This window comes from Aulonocara stuartgranti, assembly GCF_965226115.1.
Source record: "Aulonocara stuartgranti genome assembly, chromosome: 13".
Lineage (NCBI taxonomy): Eukaryota > Metazoa > Chordata > Actinopteri > Cichliformes > Cichlidae > Aulonocara > Aulonocara stuartgranti.
Window position 1 is genome coordinate 6,722,865 of NC_138949.1, and position 15,736 is coordinate 6,738,600.

Sequence of the window (15,736 nt, forward strand, 5' to 3'; positions counted from 1 at the left end):
GCCAAGAATCATATTTTTACTGTGTTTCTTCAACCTTTGATCTGTGTGACGACAAGTGGATAAACGGCGGCGCGTGAACAACGCGAGGCTCAGTGTCTCTCCAGAATCTGCTATTTAGCGGTTTTTTATCTACTTTTAACCGGATTATTCGTCCAGAATTGCTGTGCGTTGCTGACCTACAGCAGACAAGAGCTTCTGGACATCTGGACTCACAACTCCAACAGTTTTATCGCCGATCTCCGACTCATCCCAGAGATCTCCAGAACACCGGAGGCTGCCCACTCTCCCCGGCTGGGCGGTAGTGATGGGATTTCCGGCTCTTTTTAGAGATCCGGCTCTTTCGGTTCGGCTCACTAAAAAGAGCCGGCTCTTTCGGCTCCGAACCGGCTCTTCAGGTTGTTTTGTTGCTTTAATTAATTTATTATTAACAATAATATAAAATTATGCACAAAAGGAATTACTAACATAAAAACAAGTGGTTTTATTTATATATGTTTATATATAAATATATGCGGTGGCCCCTAGAGACAAAACACGTACAAACTCCAAAACACATTTCTAGCATGAACTGAACTTCCAAAGCAGAGCTACTAGATCACTTAAATTACACAATTGAAAGCATGTGTGTATTGTTTGTGTATTTATACACAGGCACTCATATATATATTCAAATAATTTAAAAAAAAAGTTCATTTACCTGTTATTACCACACACCAAATCCGGTCGTTGGTACTTGCTGGCTTGTGTAGCCACAAGATAACAAAGGCTCAACACTGCGCCCAGCATCCTGGAGCACTTCTGTTGTCTTTTGTACGTGTTTTGAGTTTTTATATGCTTCTGAGTTTTTACGTGCTTCGGAGTTTGTACGTGTTTTTACGTGTTTTGGAGTTTGTACGTATTTTTACGTGTTTTGGAGTTTGTACATGCTTCAGAGTTCGTACGTGATTTGAAGTTTGTATGTGCTTTGTCTCTAGGGGCCACCGTAAATATACTTTTATTTATTCACTCCACATAAAATGTAATAAATAAATCATATAATACAAAAATCAACTATTCACATTTCAAGTTTTAACTATTTAAATTTCAGCTTTTTCCTTTCACAAATGTAAAGTGAAAAGAACACAAAACACTGCAAACCACAACACAATTAAATATAAATTATAATAATAATAATAATAATAATAATAATAATGATAATAATAATAATAATGGATACTTTATTGATCCCCATGGGGAAATTATAATATGAAAACTAAAAGAACATGCATATTCTCTGTCATATGGACCTGCATGAATAAACTTTCTCAATCCTTTATCATCTGCAACTGAAAATAGTTGTGGATGATTACTATACCTTTCTAATGTTGTTGTCCCTGCCTCTCTTTCTCTCTCTCTGGCTCTGTTCCTGTGCTACTGAGTGTAACTACCGCCCCTCCCCCCTCTGCCCAGCATAAAGCACAAGGCTCGCGTGCAGAGTGAAGCGGAAAAAAAGTGCGAGAGAGAGGCTGAGAGAAAGAAAAAAAAAAACCCACGTGACGGCTCGCGATAAGGAGCCGGCTCGCGTCGTTCACGTCAAAGAGCCGGCTCTAAGACAGGGCTCTAGACTAACTTTTTGCCATGGTTGCACTGGTGCGCCTAAAAATAAAATTTAGGCGCACCAGCACAAAATTTAGGCGTACAAGCACAAAAGTTAGGCGTACCCAAATTTTTAAACTGCATTACTTAACACCGCAGTTTTACATGTTCACGTTTTTTTTTTATTTGTAAATGATTAACTAACAACCTTTCAAAATGATTAACTTGACACCCCCTTTGCTGCCCAAATTAACAGCAGCTCCATCAGCCCCCATAGCAATGATTTTATCCAACCAGTTACTGCACTGGTCCCCAAGAGCAGCAAATGCTTTCTTTGAGGCAGCATAAATTCCTAAACAAATTAAAAAAAAATACCATTTACTTATCAGATCAAGAGTTTACAATGCAGTCTTTTTCAGTTTGAGTTTCTATATTCATGTATTATTGCTATGTTTAATTTTCAATGATAAGAACATGCTAGATATGGTTAATTCAGTAACACGACGTAATATTATTAATCATATACATAGGCTACGTGACATGACATGGCTTACCTTGGGCATGGGCATGCTGGACCTCAATGTGTCCAATCAGTATATTCGCTGGTCTTCCTTTTTGCAAGATACGAGCGTACACAATGACACATTCTTTTGTGGCGATGTCTGTGTCTCCATCGATCAGGAAGGCCATGTATGTACTGTTCGCAATTTCCACTGACGTCTTTTTTTTCAGTGTGTCAGCGATTACGCCTATAAACTGGGCGCACGCAACATCATTGCTGTATGTGGGGTTTATGTCCAAGCCATTTTTCCTGTGAAGAGTTATTTCTGACTTGAACTTAGTAAACGGAACTTCTTCTTTTGCAATATTGTAGGCGATGTTAAACTTAATGATCATCTCGGCCTCCTCCGATGACCCGTTTACTCCTGCCTGCCGCTGAAAGGCAGTGGGGAGCGGGGACATTTTGGCAGAGCATTTATCGCGGCATATAATGTGTCTTCTCGATGCTGTATGCTTTTTCAGCGTTTCAATTCGAAACGTATTAGCACCAGTAACAAATGCTGTGTTGCCGGCCATGGTCTTTCCACACTCGCGACAATAAATGCAGTGCATCATATTGTCAGCTTGGCTGTATCTTAGCCAGGGAAACTGGTCAAGCCACTCGATTCGAAATCTATACATTTTCTCACTTTTACTTTCAGTGGACTCCGGCTGGGAGTCGATCGTATGTGGCTCATTTTCTGATGCCGTCTCCGGACCAGTGTTTGACAAAAACGGAGAGGTTGATGGCTCCGTGTCAGAGCGCTGGCTCAGAATTTTGGACTGATCAGGCCTTAACTTAACGAAAAAGTTATCAATTGTTCTTTTCATATTTTCTCAATACCAACTTCATACACTTCTGACCTGGGCTACTCACCCTTCTCTATCTGCCCGCACTTTCAAACGTAAACACAAGTAGGTCTGCAGGAATATCTGGACCACGGCCAATCACAGAGGTCCCCGCCTCTGAGTATCTCTGATTGGTTTAGAACACGACATGGGCATAATGTGTGCCTGTTGTTGAACACACGGAGACTTTCAGGGTTGCTGAAACTTTTTTTCCGAGAAAATACTTGGTTGCACCGGTGCGACCAAGTATTTTTTTTACTTGGTCGCACCGGTGCAACCAAGTATTTTTTATTAGTCGCACCATGGAGAAATTTGGTCGCATTTGCGACCAAAAAGAACTTTCTGCAGCCATTAACAAACACCAGAATAAACACCCCGAGGCTGCTTTTATTGTTGCTGGCGACTTCAACCACACCAACTTAAAGACAGTCCTCCCCAGATTCCACCAACATGTCTCCTGCCACACCAGAGGAGACAAGACTTTAGACCATGTGTATTCCAACCTGGCTGGAGCCTACAAAGCCACACCCCTCCCCCACATTGGACAATCGGACCATCTCTCCCTGTTCCTCACACCTCGGTATTCACCACTCATCCAACGTGTGAAACCTGCTGTGAGGACAATTAAAGTGTGGCCAGAGGGGACAGACGCAGTGCTCCAGGACAGATTTAAAAACACAGACTGGAATATGTTCACCCACACAGACCTGGACCAGTACGCCTCATCTGTACTGGATTACATCTCCAAAACCACAGACAGTGTCACCACCCAGAAACGGATCACCATGTACCCCAACCAGAAGCCTTGGATGAACCGGGATGTTCGTCTCCTCCTGAAGGCCCGCAACACTGCCTTTAGGTCAGGAGATGCACACGCCTACAGTACAGCCAGGGCTAATCTAAAGAAGGGCATCAAAAAAGCCAAACACCATTACAAAAAGAAGGTAGAAGAACACTTCTCCAACTCCAACCCCCGACGCATGTGGCAAGGACTCCAGACCATCACAGACTACAGGACCACCAAACCCTCTCCCGCATCCTCTGCAGGCCCTGATGGCATCCCCGGGCGTGTTCTCAGAGCGTGTTCTGGGGAGCTTGCAGGAGTGCTCACAGACATATTCAATCTGTCCTTGGCCCACGCTGTGGTACCGGCCTGCTTCAAATCCACCTCCATCGTCCCGATACCCAAAAACTCCAACCCATCTTGCCTCAATGATTACCGCCCAGTAGCACTCACCCCCATCATCACTAAGTGCTTAGAGCGACTGGTCCTAGCACACTTCAAATCCTGTCTCCCCCCCACCCTGGACCCCCACCAATTCGCATACCGCCGGAACAGGAGCACAGAGGATGCAGTCTCCATCGCAATGCACTCTGTCCTCTCACACCTGGACAACAACACCACCTACACCAGAATGCTGTTTATAGACTTCAGTTCAGCATTCAATACAATCCACCCCTCACAACTCATCAGGAAACTGACAGACCTGGGTATCAGTTCCCTCATCTGCAAATGGTTACTGGACTTCCTGACCAACCGCCCCCAACATGTCCGGCTGGATAACCGCTGCTCATCTACCATCACAATGAACACCGGTGTACCACAAGGCTGTGTGATGAGCCCTTTCCTCTACTCCCTCTTCACCCACGACTGCAGACCTGCTGATGGTTCCAACACCATCATTAAAGTTGCAGATGACACCACGGTGATTGGCCTCATCAGTGACAACGATGAGGCCGCCTACAGGGAGGAGGTGGATCGTCTGGCTGAGTGGTGCGACAGAAACAACCTGCTGCTTAACACCGAGAAGACCAAGGAGCTCATCGTGGACTACAGGAGGAATGCTGACCCACATCCACCCATCCACATTAAGGGGACGGCTGTGGAGCGTGTGAGCAGCTTCAAGTTCCTGGGAGTCCACATCTCCGAGGATCTCACCTGGACGACCAACTGCTCCAAGCTAGTCAAGAAGGCTCACCAGCGCCTCTTCTTCTTGAGGACTCTGAGGAAGAACCACCTGTCCTCAGACATCCTGGTGAACTTCTATCGCTGCACCATCAAGAGCATCCTGACCAACTGTATAACAGTCTGGTACGGGAACTGCTCTGCCTCGGACCGGAAGGCGTTGCAGAGGGTCGTGAAAACTGCCCAGCGCATCGCCGGAGCACCACTTCCTGCCATAAAAGACATCTACAGGAAGCGGTGTCTGAAAAGGGCTGGGAAAATCATCAAAGACCCCAGTCACCCATCACATGGACTCTTCACCCTCCTGCCCTCTGGGAGGCGCCACAGGAGCCTCCGGACTAAGACCACCAGGTACCGGAACAGCTTCTTCCCCACAGCTGTCAGACTCCTGAACTCTGCCTCCTGACATCTGACCCACGTTAAACTCATGGACTGAACATACACACACCCACAATGGACAACTGTACCCTCAAACACAATAATAACATGGACTGAACCACCACTCACAACCACTAGCACTTTATATAGCCTCTGTAGAAACTATCTACACCCTCACTTATCTTAACTGCACTAATGTATAGCTCTGTGTAAATAATCATTCTGTACATTCGATAATCTTTAATCCTACAACTGTTTACAACTTGCATAGTTCCCATTTCTGTATAGCTGTATATCCCAGATTCTGTATAGTTTTTCATATTTATATCCTGTTCATAGCCTGTACATAGCTTGTACTCACTACAGCCTGTACATACTTATAGTTATAGAATATTCACAACATACTTCATACCGTGTACATTATAACATACCATAATAGACCCATTTCTGTAATATACTCACATATCTATATTATTGCTAATATATATTGTAATATATCTATATCACTAAAGCACTTCTGGATGGATGCAAACTGCATTTCGTTGCCCTGTACCTGTGCATGTGCAATGACAATAAAGTTGAATTCTATTCTATTCTATTCTATTACATGCTGAGACCAGCTTCCAATCAGTGCTGAAGTTTAATTAGCGCCTACAGGCAGGATAGAAAGTACAGACTGAGTTGGGCTTTGACAACCCCAATCAAGCTGTATAAAAATGGGTCGTATAAATTCAGACAAACAGAAAGAGTCAATATTTTAACAAAAGACTCTTTAAAATTCTAGTATGTGAAACAAAATGCATGTATGCATGACTGTCTATATTTCCATTAACACACTATGGTTTCTTCCATGTTATCTGCAAGACTGTCCAAAATACATGCCGCCATTCAATCTGAAATCTGAATTCAGATCATCGCTTGTCTAAAAGCAGCAGGTGATTATGTTATCACCATTTAATTTAAAATGGCTGGGCAGAGAAGTCAACGTGTGTAGTTAATTTTTTCATTTAAAATGCTCAATATATCCCAGAATTCCTCCTGTCAATTAAAAGATACATCAGCCACCTGCCCTTCAGCTGCAAACACAGAAGAATTAATTTAGTCTGAGGAGAAAATTTGAGTGGGTTTGGAAGGTCAAGATAGTGTTCAAGACGCTTAGCTGATGAGCAAAAACAACAAACCAGAACAAGGTCATGAGAAAAAACAATGAGGACTGAGTTTATATATGACTAATGATTACTAACAGTCCTTTAAACATGAAAAAGGTTTTAATGAATATTACCTCAAAGTTGCAGTTTATTTTATGTTTGTTTGTTTTTTATTTAAATCATATAATTCTGGTAGGTTATTGGTCACATGACTCCCAAAGAAGTCTGAAGCTCGGCCACTATTGGTGGCATTTTTGAAGATTTAGTCTTTAAGAAAATTTCAGGTTTAAAGGTTTAAAAGGTGCTATACATAGGAAAATTGGCTGAAGTGCATCCTCATACACAAATTTTATTATTATTTTTCTATTAATAGTTTTTATCTTTTCAGCAGTTTGGCAAAAACATACACAGGGCCAGAAAGCATTTGACCTACTGCTCAGTGGACAAGAAAATGTTAGACTGTTGAATAGAAAATAAAAATAAAGCTATAACATGCAGGAGCTCTCCTCCATGAACAATGAGTAAAGCATTTACTGTATTCCTGCATTTGCACTGGATGCTGACAGTGAATATCAATCAGCAGGTGCATAAATGGAATATGCAACTCCTGAGACAGAAGCCCTTTTTTAAACATTTAGATTTCACATGTGAGACACGATCTCATCCAAATGTAAACATTTAGGCATTTAGGTCATACCCTGCCTCAACATCATGTGACCTCACATGTTTGTCTTACAGTGCGACTGGTGAGCTACTACTGTCTAGAAAGATAGATCCAACATGGCCGACACCATGAGAGTAAGAGGAGCTTTGTTATCATTAATGTAATGCTACAGGAGTGAGCTGCTGAGGTAAGGGACAGCATGAGACAGTCACATTGGAGTGACGTGCAGTGAAGGCGCAAACATCTGTCTGAACACCTGTGTTATGGCACACCAGGGGAGAAATCCACACTTTAGTGTGCTTGATTAAAGTAGTAAAGAAGATGGCATCAATTATAAAATCAACATGTTTCAGCAAATATTCTTCAGAGTAATGTGCAATCTAATTGGCAAACATATTGATAATTATACCCATGTTACACTCTACTGTGTAACTTTACCTGATATATGATGCCTTCATGTTTTGTTTTGTTTTAAAAAAAGGAGGGGAAAAGAAGGAAAAAGGTTTTAATGTTTACGTTTAAATGCTACTGATCCTGACTGAAAGGCGATATCAACAAGGTCGCCAAGAATTTCACACAAAAATGCTATGAAATTCCTACCATGTACTGTGGGTCCATTTGTGTTTGATTTTGAAGCCATTTGATAAACTCCTAAACCTGTAGCAATAATTTTAGTAAAATTCTGGTGTTATATATAAAATCAAAGATGTATTTATTCAAAAGATTAATCGTTAAGGACAACATGCCTGGTATAATCTGACTGGATCCCAATCAAGTAAATTTCATTTGACCAGATTCTATTAAATTTAACATTTTAAAATGCACTTCTGTAGCAAAGTTACATGGAAAATTAACATGTAATCAAATTACTTAAAGTAAGCATTTTGGGCATACAGTGGTCCCTCGCTTATCGCAGGAGTTACGTTCTAAAAATAACCCACGATAGGTGAAATCCGCAAAGTAGCCAACTTTATTTTTTTACAATTATTGTAGATGTTTTAAGGCTGTAAAACCCATCACTACACACTTTATACACTTTTCTCAGACAGTCATGAACATTTTCACACTTTTCTCTTTTGTTTAAACACCCTCAAAGTTCAAACCTTCGTAGAAAAATAAATCCAGTATTAAAGAACAAAACCAAAGGCACCCGCGGTTCAGATAAAACTCTAGAATGTTGTTCGACTGAAGTTTTTGAAAGCAGTTAAATTAACGTGTGTTACATTCAAGTCAAAGTCGAAAACATTAAGTCTATCAGTCAAACTCAGTTACATTAAATCTTCTAACAATAGCAAAGCAATTACTAGAGCTTAAGAGGGGCATAACTGTAGTGATGGAGACCAAAGACAGTATAACAGGCTGAGTTTATGGGCTCAGTCACGCATTTTGGTTAATACTGGAAAAAATACTGCATCTATTTTGTAAACCTTGGTCTTCCTATTTTCAAAATGAAGTATTATGTGTGGTATGAAACTTCCGTCTTTGGCTAATGACTTGTCAATCACAAGACCCACCCTTCTTGTAACATAATGTTTTTGCAACCAAGATGGCGATGGTTGAACCTTCAACATGTGGGTTTTTGAAGTCCATATTTTACATTATCTATGGAGACAGAGTAGACTACAGTATAAGTTGCCGAGAAGAATTTCCTTATTACAAACTAAGAAAGCAACCAATGCTGAGGAAAGCCTGGATCTTCATTGGTGTTGCTTTTCCTCTTGATAAGCACACATCAAAAGTGCTGAACTGCCTAATTACACTCACTGCTTACGCGCTTTCTGAGAGACAGAAAAGCTCTGGACTGCAGGTTTGATAGCTATGGTAGCAAAATTACAGCTATTAAAATATATGACCCTGTTCAAAAACCATAGCAACACCATTCTGGTAATGGCTCGTAAAGAAAGCCCAGAGTAAAGTATGCAATGAAGTTTAATTCCTCTGCAGCAAAGTTAAGTTCCCTTCACAGAAGCATTAATACATTTTTATCCACAGCATGTAAAATAGTCCGCCCAGCTTAAAATATGCTGGAAATGTCTCTGATAGCCCGTGTGCAGGTTGCTGATTGTTCAGACAATTAACCAGACCTCGCTCAAACTGCAAGCAACCCATCAGCAGAATTTAGTTAGTTAGAGACGACTGGCTGAAAAATATGCAGATATAGCATGTACATTTGACCCGTCTCCACCATACACATCTTTGAACTCACTTTTTGCTAAAGTTAATTAGAGCCCATTAGCATGTACCAATAAGGAAAGTCTCAGTAGCTCAGATATTTTTGGTAAATAAATATGAGGAATGGGAAGGAAATATTAGAAGGTAATGTGAGAGGTTTAAGGAAACAAAATAAATCACCCACATTCTCTGTAATCAAGAAGGGATATTTTTCATATTTTGAAATGACGCTTTATTCTCCAGAATAAAGAATACAGTTAGAATATGTATATATATCAACATCCAACTGGGGACATCAAAAGGGTCAAAATCTAAAACCAGCATCTCATTTTTCTTCACTTGCTTTTGAATGAGAGTTACTACAGTATAAAGGGAAAAGTTGATAAATCCTTAAGAAAAGAGTCTAACCTTTAAGTCTCCTTCTTCTTCTCTGGATGACCAGTGTCATCTATAATAAAGCCAACAACCACCAGCAACCCACTGGAAAATACTCATTTTTCCCCAGTCACTGGAAATTGCAAGGAGGTTGCCAACTGCCTTCTAGGCCTGGGTGACTGAGGCCTTGAAGCACTGGACCCAATTTCCATTTTTTTGAAGGAGTGTCATACAAATCTTCTTGACAGTTGTTGTAGTTTTTGACATTGCATATTTATTCTGTTTGTAAAGCAGAATCTAATCTCATTTTGCCACGGATGCTCGAGTGGTTTAGATACTAACCTCCTAGTTAGTATCATGTTCTTTTTCTTCAGCTTCTTGGTGCATTACCACCTCAATCAGGCAGTGGTAAATTCTGTATAAGTAAGTATTTTCTTTAAAAAAAAAAAAAAGTATTTTACCTTTTAGTATTTATATAATCATATGTAATTAGTACATGTGTGTGTGTGTGTGTGTGTGTGTGTGTGTGTGTGTGTGTGTGTGTGTGTGTGTGTGTGTGTGTGTGTGTGTCATGGCCAAATGTGATCAAACTGTAGCAAAAAAACCTCACAAAGTCCTCGGGCACTGTGTCTGTCTGACAGTTTTTGTCATCATGATGGTGTAACAACCCTGCAACATGTATGAATGTCCTCCACAAACGTGTACAGCATATCATCTGTACGCAAAGATGCTAAAGAGAGACATAAGGGCTAAAGGGTGAGAGCGTTCAGTGAAGAAGAGAGAGAGAGAATGGGAGAGTGCAAGAGAAGCCAAAGTGTGGAAGACGGGGATGTTGTTGGGGGGGGGGGCTGGCTGTCAGCATGTTTCCCGGTACACTGAAGATTAAACAGCTTTCAGTGTGTCAACACACACTTGGACTAACAAGTCTCTCGCTCTGTGTCCACACACACACACACACACACACACACACACACACACACACACACACACACACACACACAGCGTTCAACTATCTCCCTGACACTGGGCTTCAGAGACAGCTGAAGTACAGCTGAGACAGAGGAAAAGGACAAAAAGGAGATGTACAACGTCACATATCTCTGCAAGTATACACACACACACACACGTGCACAAAGACCATTCTTGCAAACAGACAACATCTGTTGCACAATTTATGCAAACACACACACACACACACACACACACACACACACACACATAAACGGATGAGTTTTGATATCTAAGTCCATGTTGGCTAAGTTCTGTGACTACCAGAACTTATATTTACTTATTGTTCACATTATAATCCAAACTTGTTTAAATGCTCTAAACTCAATGAAAGTAGATTCTCACACGTTTAAGAAATTTGAACTTTTATCTGTGTAAACATGTTCATTCATTTCAACTCAATTTTATTTGTATAGTGTCAAATCCCAACAACATACTATAAGGTAAAGACTCTTAAACAAGGTAACAAAGACAAAACCCCAACAACCCCTATGAGCAAGCACCTGGCAAGAGCGGAAAGGAAAAACTGCTTTTAACAGGAAGAAACTTCCAGCAGAACCAGGCCTTAGAAGGGCAGCCATCTGCTGTGATGGGAAGAAGACAGGACAAAAGACACTGTGGAAGAGTGCCAGAGATGAATAAGAACTAATGATTAAATGTAGAGTGGTTTTTAAACACACTCAGTGCATCATGGGAAGCAGCCTAAGCCTATTAGAGCCCATTTCATATCTGCAAAGTGTATATGGACCATAAGATGAATTATGAAAGATGCTCTTAGCACAGATTCTATAGCATTCTTTAGGTCTCAAGGATAAGTGATTTACTACCTCACTCTCAGGAGGTAGCACTACAAAAAAAATTTTTTTTTTTAAAAGAAGAACACACACACGCGTTTCTTGGAACTTATGTCATTACCAGTTAATGATCAACTGTGATCTGATTATTATTTTCAACTGATTGTCTTAACAAATCAGCCAGTTCTGCTAGCACAGCTGAAAATTTGAGTTAAGAAATTAGCAAAAAATTTAACCAGAAGAGTGTCTAAAAAAACCAAAAACCAATAAACAGCTCAGTGAGCTGAGCTGATGACCCAGTAAGTTTACAGAAGAGGCCTAGATCTGAGTCTGCCCCGCCCCAGTATAGTCACTGCACGTTTTCCCCCAGCCTTCCTGTCCACTGTTTACTGTGCCATTACAGCAAATGCTAAAAAATAGAACTTTCATCTAAAACTATTATTATTCTTTTTCTAATAAAGACAACTTTGATTTGGGAAACTGTCAAAAACAGAGCATTTCATACACTGCCAATGAAGATGGGCAATAAATCACAGATACTGGACAGAAGAAGATTGCAGTGAAAACATGCCAAAGGAGGGCTGACGCCACCTGTTGGGTGTGGTGCAAAAAAATCTGCGCATTTCAAGAAGCATCAGGTTACATAATCCAAATCATAGCTACATCACCAAAGATGTAAAGGGCAAATTAATAATTCTTTGTTAAAAAATTAAAATAAGAAATAATAAAAATTGTTATGGCCCTAGTAGGGCCTCCTTTGAATCTGACCTTGTGTGGGTGTGTCCTGCCTTAGGTGCCACCTTTTTTGTACAGCTGACTCCCATCAGCAATTAAGTATTCTTAAGGCCAGGGAAAGGTGATCTCTACTACCAGAGAGCCTTGTTGGGTTGCAGCTAGTGAGCTGTGTGCATATGGTGGTTGATTGCTCCTGCTCTGTGGAGAGGAGTGTGTTTGGGTGACTCTTTTTAGCTCTCTCTCTTTTTAGCTTACTTTTCAGTTTATTTACCAACACCTAGCTTTTGTTTTTGACTTCTTTAAAAGGTGATAGCAGCGTGTACAACTCTTTTAGTTTAGTTCAAAATAGAAACAATAAACAAACAATAAAACTAACTATTTTGCCTCCCTGTCTCCTTTTTTCCAACCTGGACACCTTTTGTTACTTTCCCTCATCCTCTGGACCATTTTAGGGGAACATAACAATAGTAATAATTCAAAATTATTACTAAGTAAGAAATGAAATGATTTGCAGAGTGAACATGAAATATTCACTCTGCACGCCACTGCATGGACTAAAGTACTGAGTTTTACTGATTAGTTTCCTTCAGCATCAACTTATCAGCTAATTGGTGTCTAAACTACAGTTATTACTATAGTTAGCGGAATCAGTTAAAACCACTTAAACTAACATGCATGTTTTTATGTTATGTTTTGTTTGTTTGCATGTTTTTGGGGGATTTTTATTTTTTTATTTTTTTTTTTTGGTGGGGGGGGGGGGGGGCAAAGTTATTTCAACATTCTTAATAAGACACAAATCATAGTGCAAATTCTGCAAAAACCCTCTGCACACCTTCTGTGGCCAGCTGACTTAAAATGCTGTTGTGTACATTTTACAAGTACACACACACACACACACACACACACTGTAAGCCCCCACCCAGTCAGTACTGTATGTACAAACTACAAGCATATGACCATAACAGCCGTGTCATTAGTTTTGTTTTATTCTCTGTGCTTCTCTGGTGTTTTCTCTCCTTACAGCTTCCCAGCATTAAGTTCACATAGCCTCTGTGTGTGAAGTGGCATCCTGGGTATTTTTCTTCCGCAGACATGGAGGTTAACTGGAGTGGAAACTATAAACTGCATTTAGTCAGAGCGGACAGGATAGAGAAAACCCTCTATTAAGGTGGATGTAGTTTCCCAACATGATATTAATGTATTCGAGATGAAAACATTTCTTGTCAACGTCAAAGACAGGAGACGAAGGGCAGAGCAGTTCATCCAGACCTGCTTTTATGGCCTGGGAGGCCCAGATGAGCTGTCGACAAGCCTCCGTCTCTGCCAGCTGCAGTCTGAGAACAGCCTCCAAGACCGCCAGAAGGGCATCGCAATGAATGCTCAGCTCCAAGAATCCAGTTCAAACCGGGGATATCAACAGCATTTTACCATCATTACCAAGAACAATGCAGCAGTCACTGGATTTTATTTGGGACATGTGCATAATGGCAAAAATAAAATTCTACAGCCTTGCAATCAAGAGGAGAGATTGCAGGATTGCATCAGTTGTGTTATGAATTGAGAAATCTCTGGAAGACTAAAACACAAACAAGCAAATTCAGTGTGACCTGTTACATCACATTTCAGTATATTCACTGTGTTTTCACAGGGTTGCCTTACACACACATGTTGTAAAGCATGGTCATGTTCATAGAAAAAGAAATAGTTTGCAGTAGTTATTTGGATGTAAATACAATGAGTGAGTAAATATGTCAGGGCAGAAATATTGATAGAAAATAAAATGGGACACAATAAAGAGAAAAAGTAGATTCATCTTGAATATGCGAATGTATCAGAGGAAAACACCAGAGAGTACAGGGCTCAGTCTTAGTTGGTACAGTTCCCCATAGCCTACATTTTTGTTCTCTGCAGAATGAACACACACACACACACACACACACACACACACACACACAGCTGAGAGCTATATTATTCCCTCACTGCTTCACAGGCCATGGAAGCTCTGAATTCACTAACCATGACCCAGAAACACACGCACTCACCCCTTTCGCTCCTCTCTCGTGCTCTCTCAAGCAAACATAAGTGCGTGCACACACTATAGATATGCATGAAAGCATAGCACAGCTCTAGCGCACATACACGTGGGTAACAGCAAAGGCCAACTCGCATTATGCCTGCATCACACACACGTTCGCTGACCCTCACCTCCACACATCAGTTATTTGCAGCTCATCACGAGGCCGGCCTGATCTGGAATTACATTCTAGTCAGACTCGCGTCATTCTTTGTGGTCAAAATCACTTATCTCGACTGACAGCAGCAACTTACCAGATTTTATATTAAAAAACGCAACATTATGCAAGTTGTGTTTCGGGATGGGAGAGGATCTTTTTTCTGGTGCACTCTGGTGCATTAACAGTCTATCGACAATTTTTAAAAAGCTACATTTGCCACATTTTCTTTACTTCCTCTGAATGACAGAAGGCTTCTTCTGGACAGATATTACACCATTATATTAGGAACCTGTTCCAGCTGAGGTTCCACTTATATATTATTCATTGCGCACACTGATGATATTATCGTCCTTCCAGATACAGTTCCCCTCTATATGCCCCTGTGTGTGAATAAGAAATAATCCACACCGATGGACGTAGCAATATTAAAGCATATGTGAACAACAATGTTTGAGGGGTTTCCCCTAGAGGATGGGCTCAGGATTCAGGTGGAGGGCTTCACAGGCTCTAGGCTTTCACTGCTGTCACACATTGTGGATTCAATAAGTCGCACGGGCACACGCAAAGAAAAGCTGCACTTCACCTTGTCATAACTCAGGCTTTCACAGTGCTGCTACAGCCTTGTACATAAAACATGATCACTGCTACTGGCCTGAGTTCTCCTTCTGGTTACTGTAGGTTCACTTTGAGGGTTTTTATGGGTTGTTTTCTTCTAATGTTCCCTGTATTTCTCTTCAGCACATCAGCTTTTAAAATTCTTGCTTACATACTACTCAGCCACAGCTACCATGTTATGTTAGCCCTCCAAGTTCCACCGCAACAGCTGTGGCACACAGGAACTCTGGTGGCGTGCTCTGGTATCTGGCACCAGGATTGAAACAACAGATTGTCCTAAGGGTTGGGGGTACGGCCTCCTTGGATCAGGCTTGTTCCAGCACAGATGCTTGATTGGTTTGGGTAGCTTAGTTTGGAGGCTGAGTTACCGGCTTAGGATGTTTGTCATGTTTCTTTAGCTGTTCTAGAGCATTTTTATGGACTGTAGTGAGATGTTTGGGGGTGGGCACTAATGTCTGTGGTTGCTATTGCCAACCATAATGACAGCACATGCCAGGAATCAATGTTTCCCAGAAGAACACTGCATTGAAACGCAATAATCAATGTTTTACATTTAGGCTGTCAGTGGTTTGACTCTGTTGTTGCAAAGACTGTATATAAAATAAAGATTTAGTCACTAATCCTGACAAAATATCAAGTTTACACACACACGCACACACAATTTCAAAGTTATTTTTTGACAG

The 15,736-nt window shown here is 41.0% G+C and overlaps 1 protein-coding gene and 1 long non-coding RNA gene across 5 annotated transcripts in view; both read right to left on the minus strand.

Annotated features, from left to right (window-relative positions):
* smap1 (small ArfGAP 1) overlaps positions 1 to 15,736 on the minus strand; it is a 169,952-nt gene that overhangs the window by 94,521 nt on the left and 59,695 nt on the right. The gene's annotated exons all lie outside the window — the stretch shown is intronic.
* On the minus strand, positions 1,706 to 2,643 carry LOC309720592. Its single transcript, XR_014280539.1, has 2 exons — positions 2,130 to 2,643; positions 1,706 to 1,927 (listed from the first exon to the last, which is right to left on the minus strand). It is a non-coding gene; the product is annotated as an uncharacterized lncRNA (long non-coding RNA).